The sequence below is a fragment of the Rattus norvegicus genome, chromosome 1 (genome assembly GCF_036323735.1).
Source record: "Rattus norvegicus strain BN/NHsdMcwi chromosome 1, GRCr8, whole genome shotgun sequence".
Lineage (NCBI taxonomy): Eukaryota > Metazoa > Chordata > Mammalia > Rodentia > Muridae > Rattus > Rattus norvegicus.
This window is the reverse complement of record NC_086019.1, coordinates 4,474,368-4,486,164: the sequence shown is the minus strand read 5'-3', so window position 1 is coordinate 4,486,164 and position 11,797 is coordinate 4,474,368.

The window sequence follows — 11,797 nt, the reverse complement described above, 5'->3', positions numbered from 1 at the left end:
GATGTGGAAGTGTGAGCTGAATAAACCCTTTCCTCCCCAGCTTGCTTCTTGGTCCTGATGTTTTCATCATAGCAATAGAAACCCTAACTCAAGACATCGCCCTGGGAAATTTTAATGTTGTGGTTCGATGGAACTTAGAAAGAGATAAGGAAGGTGGTCAGGGACCCCGGTGCTTCCTAGATGTTGGTCACTTTATTCCAGCTGCAAGGGACTGACTGGCGTGTATCAGAATCTGGGGGTTAAGTGAAAGAAATGTCTACTTTGGCAATAACACAACTTAGCTAAGAAAGCCGAGCGTCTCCTTAACAGGCTACAGTAAGTGGGGAGGGCTCTTTACTGTTTTCATCTTATATCAGGCAACTGAATTTGGCTGAATGAAATTGGAAATTCAGAGTACTACAAAAAAGCAGGCTGTACCACATCTGCTCTGCCTGCTTGGTCTAAAGTTCTTAACAAATGCAGACTATTTGGTTTTCCTCCATTTTTTTTTTTTAATAAAAACCGGTGTATTCATTACTATTTTGAATGACAAAAGCCTTTGTTTGGACTCCTCCTTCCTGATAGCCAGTCAGGAAGCAGTGATAGGGAAGGAAGGGAAGCAAGAGAACGTGGTTACATTGCCTGGAGTCAGGAAGCAGGAAACTGTGAACGCACGTCATGTAATAGTAACATTTAAGATGGGTTTTCCTTCAAACTTAAACCTCCCTAGAATTTCCCTCGTAGACATACCTCTGGGTGTGTTTCCAGGTAATTGTGCATTCGGTCAAATTGACATTGCAAACTAACCCTCACAGAAAGTCTATCAGCAAAGACAGATCCATAACTATTTTTAAAAAGCAGGATCGACCTTGCGAAGTTGCCCTGAAGACAGTGTAGCTTCACTGCTTACTTTCTTTTCCTGATGATAAAGACACACGTAAAAAGTAAACAAAATGTTTGCTATTCCTGATGCAAGAAAGCCTACGAGGCTAAACCCAGATCTACTAAGAAAAGCATGTGAGAAGCCAGGTGTGGTGGCCCATGTCTTTAATATCAACGCTAGGGAGGCAAAGGGAAAGATCTCTGAGTCTGAGGCCAGCCTGGTCTACACAGTGAGTTCTAACAATGCTAAAGCTACATAATGGGGGCCTTAAAAATAAAACACCTTAAAAGAAAAACATATAGTGCAGCTCTCAAAGTCAAGAAAAGTTGCTGGAGCCCAATGTGTTGTCTTGAGCTTCCAATGCAAAGTACCACCTATGGGGGTCTTCAGCATGGAGAACGGAAGGCCAAGATGAAGGTGTTGGCAGTATCAGTTCCTTTGAAGCCTCTCCTTGGCCGGCAGACCCCACTCCATTGTCTTTACATGGTCCTCCCTCAGTGTGGTCACGTCTGTATCCAGTCGCCTGGCGTCAGGCCTCACCCTAAACCCCTCCTTTTAACTTGCTAAAGCCCTTGGCCCATGTGTACTTTGAGAGGACCCAGCTCATCTCATTACCCCTAGCTTCCTTCAGGAAAATCACAGCAGAAGAACTGAACACCAGCCAGGAGAAAGAAGAGCCCACAGGCAAGACTCCCGGAGTTGCAGTAGAGCATAACAGAGCTGGCTGGACCAACTCATTTTCCAGCAAAGAACCAAGGCTCAGAGGAGAGAGGCAAATACATCACACATTAATATTTCTCATTAAGGCTAACCCTCCCTGCCGTGTGTGTGTGTGTGTGTGTGTGTGTGTGTGTGTGTGTGTGTGTGTGTGTGTGTGTGTGTTCGTGCACATATGTGTTCATTGGGGCCATAGATTTGTATAGTGAGGACATGTGGAAGCCAGAGGACATCTTCAACTATCCTTTCTAGAGCCTCAGGCTCCATTCATTATCTTTCTATAAGTTTCTATTTGTTCATTATTGTTGTAGAGGCAGAGGGGGTAGGTGCATACCAAGGCACACTTGAAGAGGTCAGAGGGCAACATTGGAGAGTCAGTTCTCTCTTTCCACCACTACATGGGTCCCAGGGATCAAACCCAGGTCATCGGCATTGCTCTGCATGTGTCTACCCATTAAACTAATCTCTCCAGCCCAAATCCACCCAACTTTTTTGAGAGAAGGTCTCACCACATAGACTTCACCCCAGGGATTCACTGCCTTCACCTCCTTTGCGCTGAGACTATAGGTACACAGTCATGCCCAGTTTGGTGGTTTGTTTTGTTCCCAAATGGGTTCTAGAGATGAACTCTGGTCCCTATGCTTGGAGGCAAGCACTTAACCTATTGAACCATCTCTCCAGCCCTTAACTAGAACTGACCTAGAACCCAGAATAAAAATAAGTCATGGCCAGCCACTCCCAGGGCTACCTGCCACTCCCAAGTTTTATGGGTTCAGGTGCACTCTACGCCCTCCTGGAGTTGAGGTTGGCAACTCAGACAGACCATCTAAGACAGATACAAATGCCCCATTTTAGAATGCTCTCCTTATTTTAAAGGGTAAGGTTTAAAGAGGGGGTTTCTCGTTTCTTCTCCTTTATGGGTTTATATGCCTGAGTAGGCTAGAGGTGTCTTTCTCTATCCTCTGCCTTATCTTATTATCATTTTTAACTTCATAGTTAATGTATATTTTTGGGTTCATGTGTATGGATGTCAGAGGACAACTTACTAGAACCCATTCTCCCCTTCTGCCATGTAGGTCCCAGGGATTATGGTTAAGCTGTTGGCTCAGTACTGTCACCCAGTGAGCCATCTCCCCACCCTCTGTCTTTATCTTTTAGGAGAAGGTTCCTCTCCAAACGTAGGCTCACTATTTCCACTACTAGTAGTCCTGAGAGTCTCCGGGATATACTGGTTTCTGCCTCCTCATGGCTTAGGTTATAGTCATGCCTGTCAGGCGTCAATGTGGGTGCTTCGGCTCAAACTCGGTTCTCCATGCTTACACAGCAAGCCTGCAACGTCCTCAGTCACATCCCCAGCCTGAGCTTTTACTTTCAGTAAATACATCCGAGCCCGGTTTGCCCATCTTACTGTTCCTTCTCTTATGCTCAAAATGCAGACTCACATCGCAGTTTTTATAAGGCGTTTAGAAAATCCCACCTCAAAGAATAGACTCGAAATGCAGCTCATAAAAAATACAGACACTAGTTGAAGCTGAGTGCAGACAAGTCTCTGGAAGGCAAAACCGGAGGCTAACCAGGCCGGGAGCTCTCAAGCCTCCTCCCAATTCCCTCTGCAGAATTCCTTTCTGCCTAGGGCAGGCTTGGCTCAAGGCTCTCAAGGCTGCTACTGATTCCCAAGGAAGCCCCAGACTCACAGATGTTCATGGGTCAAAGAATCATGAACTGACCACTGTGCATTTTGGATTTCACCTTGTAAACATGGGGATTCCCTTTTCCCCAAAAAGAGAAAAAGAAAAAGAAAGGGGGGGGGGTGGAATAAAAAGGAAACAAAAGAAAGGGAAGAAAAATCACTATGACGGGGAAAACTCTGAGCTAAGTTTTTCCTTTTGGAATCTTGGCGGGTGAGGTTATCGATCTTCAATCTGGCTCTAACCAGACACTGTATGTTTTGAGCAGGCGTGCAGTCGTCTGCCCATGGTGTGGCTGCCAGAACATTCGGCACTGACCTATAACATGGCTTTGATTCCAGTCCTGAAGACAGGCAGCCTGTAGGAAGGGTCCACCAGACACAACACAGTGGCTATGAGGTGGAGCCTGGAGCAGTTGCACAAAACCAGGACACAGACTGATCTACAGAAAGGTCCAGAGTTCAAATCCCGCTAGGCCTGTTACCCACGCACTGGAGTGAATTGACTTCCTTGTGTTGGAAATCAGCCTAGTAGAAGGCACGGTAACAAGTACAAACCTCTGTGGTTGAGTCTTTGCCACCCTCCAGCCCCGAATGCTAACAGAAGAGACAGTGAGCTGGAGCTCAAGAGTGTATTATTACATGTAAGTCCAGGTCCGTGGGGGCTCAGTTCCTCATGTCTACGAGTTCGGTTCCCAAGACACTGAGAGTCTATAGAAAGCTGCACTTTCTGAATTAGGAAACAGTCCACATGGACAGGCTCATTGAACTACCTGTGAGGCAGAGAGGAAGCCAGGACTTTCCCTTCTGGCCCACCCTGGCTGGCCTGGCTTCTGTTGTCCTAACTACTGTACTTTATCCAAGACAAAACATATGAAGCTCAATGAGAAGGAAGACTGAAGTGTGGAGGCTTCAGTCCTTCTTAGAAGGAGGAACAAAAATACTCATGGGAGGAAATACAGGGGCAAAGAGTGGAACAGGGACTGAAGGAAAGGCCATCCAGAGACTACCCTATCTTGGGATCCATCCAATATGCAGTCACCAAACCCAGTCACTATTGGTGATGCCAAGAAGTACTTGCTGACAGGAGCCGGATATGGATGTCTCCTGAGAGGCTCTACCAGAGCCTTACTGATACAGATGAGAATGCTTGCAGCTAACCATTGGACTGAACAAGGGATCCCAGTGGAGGAGTTAGAGAGAGGACTGAAGGAGCTGAAGGGATTCACAACCCCATAGGAAGAACAACAATATCAACCAACCAGACACCCTGCCCCCAGAGCTCCCAGGGACTAAACCACCAACCAAAGAGTACACATGGGGGGACCGATGGCTCCAGCTGTATTTGTAGCAGAGGATGGCACTGTCTAGCATCAATAGGAGGAGAAACCCTTGGTCTTATGAAGGCTCGTTTCCCCAGTGTAGGGGAATGTCAGGGTGGTGTGGTGGGAGTGGGTGGGTGGGAGGAAGAGCATCCTCATAGAAGCAGGGGTGGGGGGAATGGGAGAGGGGGAAACTGGGAAAGGAGATAACATTTGAAATGTAAATACATAAAATGTCCAATTAAAAAAACTATGTGGATTTTGATTTTTCTCCAAGCCTGTGGGAGGTCTTGACCTAACTGTGAGTTCTAGGATTCACCTCTTGTTTACATCTTTTTATTGCATTTATTTGTTACATTTAATTTATACATTTTATTTATTTACTGTGTGTAGGTATACATGTGGAAATGTGTGTGGGAGGGAGTATCTGAGTTACCACAGCTCATACATGGAAGTCAGAGGGCAACTTTCAGGAGTTAGTTCTCTCTTCCTGGGAATCAAACTCTGATCATCATCCTGGCCACATGTGCCTTAAGCCTCTGAGCCCTTTCGCCTGCCCTACATCATAACTTGTTCCCTCTGACTTCTTTAGAGTACCTTGACTTAGGATCCTATTAATAACAACAGCAATGATGGAAATTTGATGTGAACGCACAGAGGTTGTACACAAAAGAGGGAGGCGTTTTGTTTCTATTTTCAGGCTTTTAAGACAAAGTCCTCCCTTCCCCTGCTTACCGTGCCTGAGCCTCCCGAGTAATGACATCAGAGGCATGTCTGGCTGTCATAAGGAAAAGTTTTGATTTAAAAAAAAAAAGGGTAAAATCTGGCAGTATATGATCCCGTATTTCTGAAGTTCTGATTCTCAAAAATCACCATAGCTGTGACAAAGTTGGAGGAGGAAGAGGAGGGGGAGGGGAGGAAGGAGGGGATGAGAGGGAAGGGGAGAAAGAAGGGAGGGAGGAGGAGAGGGAGGGAGAAAAGGAAGAGGAGGAGGACAGGAGGGAGGGGAAGAGGGAAGGCAGGGGGAAATGGGAGAGGGAAGGAAAAGAGGAAGGGGGAGGAGGGGGGATGGGGGATGAGAGGGAGAGATGGGGAAGGGAGGGCAGGAGGGAGGGGAAATGAAGAGGGAGAAGGGGGAGGAGGAGGGGGGATGGAAGGGACAGGGAGAAGAAGGGAAGGGAGGAGGAAAAAGAGGAAGGAAGGAAGGAAGGAAGGAAGGAAGGAAGGAAGGAAGGAAGTTATAGCAGGGACATTGTGAACTCGGATGCCTTCAGTAGGGTAGTGACACAATGGACTGGTGTTGCCTCCCTCCACATCTACTCTAGGGCTGCCCCAGACTTTAACACACTACAGTGCCAGTTTTCACACGAAGAGCTGTGACCCTGACCACAAGCTTCCTCAGAGCTGCCCTGTTTATCTCAGACCCAGTGTTCTCCCCTTTTAGCACACTTTGCTGTTTGTCCTCTGGCTACGACCGAAAGATGCTGAAATCCTATGTCAGTGTGTATCCCCAGAGGGAAAGTAATGAGTCCAGTTTGTGAAATAAGCATGAAAAGTAACAACGTGTTAACTTGGGAAATAGCACAATTCTTCCAGCGCCATGTGGACATGTGTGCGGCAGTGTTAGAGTCATTCGGGACCTGAGGCATATCACAGTCTCTAAAGATTATCTTTGCCAAATCCCAGATGTGTCAGCATCATCTGACGTACAGTCTATACCTGAGCAAGGTCCACCGGCATCCTGAGGGGTTGATGTTCTAGAGACGACACTGTGAGAGGCTTCCGGTCGGATGAGCCATGCCTCACAGCCGCCCCATGAAGCAGTTCCTCTCCTCCTGCTCACGGAGGCTCCAAGCACCCTGCTCAGGGAACGCGTGTTTGCAGGTGGAAAGCATTTTGATAACTATAAGATGGGACAAATTACCTTTAGTGAGTGGCTCAGAAACATCTTACAGTTTTGCTCAGTCTCCTTGTGTCACTTCCACATCGGAGAAAAATGCGGAAACTCTTCTTAAAATGGCTTTGATTAAATATTTTTTATTTAATTTTTTATTGCATATAATGTGCTTGGATTCAATCCATCTCTCATTCTTTCATCTACAATCCCTCCCCTATTCTGCCTCTAACTTTCCCAACCTCCTAATATGTTCTCTCCTTCCTCCCCCTCCTCCTCCCCCTCCCCTCTCCCTTCTCCTCTCCCCTCCCCCTCTCCCCTCCCCCTCCTTTGCCCACTGAGTCCATTAGTTCTGCTTGTGTGTTCATGGGTACAGGATAGTCGACTGGAGCAGAAGCCTTTCAGGGCCTGCATGCCTGGGGGATGGGTGGGCAGGGTGGAGGAGGTATATAGGAAAGGATTACAGTAGAGGTCTTTGCCATAGGGAAGCTTACTACTGTAGAAACTCTTTCAAAAGTAAAGGCATGGTAGCCCCATATCTTTAATCTCAACACTGGGGAGGCAGAGACAGGTAGATCTCCGAGTCTGAGGCCGGCTATTGTCTGTAGCAAGTTCCAGAACTACACAGTAAGTCCTTGTCTCAATGATAATAATAAAGTAAAAATGTGACTTTGATATCCGTTCAATCTCTTTATAGGATTCACATAGTTCAAGTCAATTCTCAATGCCCGGTGCTCAATAGGAACACAGAGGACATCTGCCCCACTCTGTCCCGGGCCTTGTGGTTGGTTAGGGAAAAGAAGGGCTGACAATGCTAAACAGATCTCAAGGGCTCAGGTCAGACTGCATGCGGAAGGGAGATAAGCGCTTGGCCATTGTGCATGTTGTTCAATACGCTAGGGGGAGCTGTGTCCACAACAATACACTCCAGAACGTTCCAAACCTCATGCTTCTTCCATATGGCCTGACTTGATTTGCTGGCCCAGAAGGAGCACAGTAACAACCATCCTCCATTAATACATTATTAGCATCTCAAAGTCACGTGACCTGTGTGTGTGTGTGTGTGTGTGTTTGTTTGTTTTTCAGAAGACCTTTGTCTTGTGCAGCGTACCTGTATAAAACTGTGTATGACATAAGTGTACAGCTCCATGTATTTCCTTAAGCTGAAGGCCGCTCATATAAAGTACCTCTCAGCTCAAGGAAGCAGACCCTGCCAGCACCCGCGATCTTCCGGTGAACCCTTAAAGCCTTTCCTACCCTATCTGCAGGCATGGAGGATCAGCTTCTCGGTTTGTACCGTAGCCGAAGTGGGATTAAATGTTGTGTTTGGGAGATCTAGCCTCACTGTTTTATGATTCTAAACCTACTGTTTATTTAAAACTAAGTTTTTAATCATATCACCTATCCTGAGCGTGATGTATGTTCACGCCGTGATCAAAATTATAACTTGGTCCTCGGGCCGTGACTACGAAGGTACCTCCCATGATTGCAGCTATGGGGTACTAGCGCAGTGAAAAAAGAAAAAAAAAATCAAGATTATACAAGGACATCAAAAAAACCCGTGTTTGAACTAGAAGCAGAGATCCAGATAATACTCGAAGTACATTTTCAAGGGACACAAAGATGCTATGTTCATAACTGCTAAATATGGCACCAATAAGGAAACATCCTCTGCGGGGTTCGAACTGCCGCCCAGTGGGATGGCTGGGCCATGTGAGGGTAGATCCAAAGCGGGAAAGCCACTCTACCCTTGGTGCAGATCTGTTTTATCCTAGCCGAAAAATAGGAAAACATTCCCAAAGCCTGCGTTACGTTCTGATGGAATGCAGAAACAGCCGTGCTCAGGAACACAGACAGGTTCCCAGACTTCTTAACGCTGGGACCCTAGAAACAGTCCCTCACGGGGTGGTGACCCCCACCATGAACGGATTTCATTGCTACTTCACAGCTGTGCTACTGTTATAAATCACAATTTAAATATCTGATATGCAGGATATCGGATATGTGATACCCTCCCCCCCAAAAAGGGGATCACAACCCACGGGTCAAAAAGCTTGTGTGAGTCTAAATCCATCTCCCTATTTTTCATTGTTTACTAGAGACAAGCTAATGTGGGATGTTTATTTTACCCCAAAGGCAATGAGGAGCCTTGGACATTTCAGAACAGAAAAGTCACCGGAAGTAACTGCTTTTCCTTTCTCGGAGTTAATTAGTAGGTTAGGTGATTGTCCTCGTTCCCACCTTATTGTCTTCTCTACAGTTTCTGATTTCTAAGCAGCCCCTAGGGCTCTTCATCACTGCCTTCTGTCAGCTTGCGCAATGGCCATCACTCAGGAAATGAGACTGAGTGAACTCTGCCTCCTGCTGGCTTAACGGACTAGGGAATTGCAAAGGCAAACTCACCTTGTGCACTTATGCGCTGTGCAGGGGAGGAAAGACAGAAGGCAGAAACTGAGGCTGCTGGGAGACGGATTTCCATGAGCGGTAAACTGTTCTTTCAAATCATCTATTGAACCAAATAGGGCAAGCAGACTAAGTGGCATTAACTCAGTCTTTCCAGCTTGAGAAGCAGCATACAGGAAATGCCTGTGTGCGAGAGCCGACCAGCATAGGCCAAAGACCAACAGGGGCAGAAGACTCATTGCCGGATGTTCGAGTGATAAGATCCCTCCTCCCACCTTTGTTTTACTGTCCTTTATGGTGGGCTGGGCTCCCAGTGGCCATCTTACCTCTGTAGCCATAAGCCGCTAAGACCCAATTCCCCTCTACTCAGCTCCTGAGGACAACATACATCTAAAATCTTCTACAGGCAACATGACATAGAAGAGGAAAGTGGAGCAGTTCGGCTCTAATTTTCTCTCCCCAAAATGCACAGAGTTTCTTTGTTTTTGCCCCACCACCCCACCTTAACACATGCCTTTTCTGGCCATCTAATTCCTTTTCTCTTTCAGGAATCATTACTTGACTCCGGGCAAGCATGTACAGACAGCAGAGCACTGACTCACAACAGTCAGCGAAGTGATTTATTTCATTGCTGTAGCCAAGATGAAGGGTCAAAGGTCATCCTCTCACGGCGGGGGAGGGTGGGGGTGAGGGTGGGGGTGGGGTAGGTACAGACCTGTTGGCGTGGAACTCACCCAAAAGCAAACATGTGACTTTAGGATCCCAAGGGCCAGCCTCAAACACACTGTAACTAATTGTTTACAGAGTTACATCCTAGAAAAGTAAACGTTAGATCTATCTTACCGCCCTCATGCCCAGTCTTTAACTTGTCCACCAGTTCTCTTGCCGAAGCCATTAGAAGCTATGAGGCTTCCAGAGTTATAAATGCATTAGTCAGTTAACCCCTGATGATGGTAGACATCAGCCAATGTCTGGGCCTTAATATACATTCGTTTTCAATGTAACATCGAAAGGTGCTAAATTGTATATAGTTCTTAATTATGTTTTAGAATCTGGACACTGACAATACAATGCAAATATACTGCACTGGATATCTTAAGAATTGGAGGTAAATTTTTAGTTTAACATAATCATTATATGATTGCATAGCACCCTAATATGTTTGAAAATGTTGTCGTGTATGTTCTATCAAACTCAGATGTAGTCAGTTTTGTGGCTTAGGAAACTACAGAGAGGCAAAAGGTTTATACTGTCATGTTGTCACACAGTTGTAGTAGAATTAGTTCTAGAATCCCCCCTGTTTAAATACCGTTTGCCTTCCTTCTATATGAATTAAGCTGCCAATGTGCCAGAAATTTTCATTTTTCTTTAGTCATGGAACATAACTTCAGAGTTCACTAGCAAGCTGGTGGGAGTCTAGCATTCGAACTCTTGGCCTAGAGCTCAATGGAACAGCAAGACAGCCAGAGGGAGGCTCAGCCCTCAACCTGCACAAAACCGAACTGTAAGAAACAATAACTCCTTGTTTGGGATTCTGTTTTTTTTTTTTTTTTAAGTCTAATTGCAGAAGATAACCTGGCCTAAGGTTTCACCTGGTGTGGTCTTTCCCTCTTGCCATCACTTTAGCACAATTCTTAGTCTTGAGGAGGTAAAGGGAAAAAGAAAAACAAGAACATCAGTATGTCTGGATTAAGACAAAGGTTCATTGAGTAGAAATAAGAAAAATGTTCCTTCTCCCACTTGCAGATCAAAGTGAAATACTTGGGGTCAGAATATTGGGTGGAAAAGCGCCGGCCAGCATGGGTGGGGGTTGAGTGTGGGAGGGGTGGGAGATGAAGGAGGACGGATATCACGATGACCTTTATCCCATTTACCTCCTCCCTGCCAGTGACGTTCATTTCTTTGCTACTGTGTTTCCACACACCTCACCCTAGCGACGGTCAGGCAAGATAAGAAGAGCCTGAGTTCAGTTGTGTGTGCATCCAGGCTGTTGGCTAATCCAGACTGCTAGCTGTTTCCTGACTGGTCAGAGAGGTCACTAATCCAAAAAGCAGGCCTGTGAGAGCAAGGGTAAGGCTACGGTGTTGTCTTCCACACATTGAGCCTTAGATCCTTAGACCACACACATTCTCCTGACTGCAGGGAATGTGGGTCTGTGTGCTGCAAACTCTCTTCCCCTCTTGAGATGGCATAAAAATAAACACAAGCGCACGAATAAAGACGTCTTAACATTGTAGATGGATTGATTTTATTTTATTGGCCCGTATCCTGCCTGCCAGGATGAAGATACTCTAAAAAGACACTTGTATCTCTCAGATTGCTGAAACAATGAGCCCCCAAAGAAATGGGGATGTCCCAAGGAATCCCATATTGGAAGAAGGAAAAAGGCCTAGCCAGTCCAGGAGCTTGACTTCTTGGAAGAGATTCCCCAGTTCTAACTACATGTCAGACCACCTTGCAGGATGCAACTGAAGCCCCGACCTGAAACTGTCTGATGTGTATACCCTTTGTCAGGTCCATAGGGATCTCTGAAAGGCAAGCCATATATCCAGAAATAAGTTCAAACTGGACCGTAGGAATATACCAGCCTTCCTCAGGAATTGCATCCCCATCTTGCAAAAGGAATCACTCCCCATACCTCTGGCAGAAGGACAAATGGCTACCTGTATACTAGAGCCCATGGTGGCGCTGGGTTCCTTCAGTATCGTAAGTACCTGTCACACATTGCAAAGTTCACACTAGCATCCTAGCCTGTCTAACCTCCACAGGCTTCCCTGTCCTGGATACCCATTTGTTCTTTATAATGGCAAGGTTTTCCCGACTTGCTGCTATCCTCACTATGGTTTCTCTATTCTCTCTCCCCTGCTACTCTCCCCTCTCTCACAGATAATCCTGGTCATATCCAGTCTGCT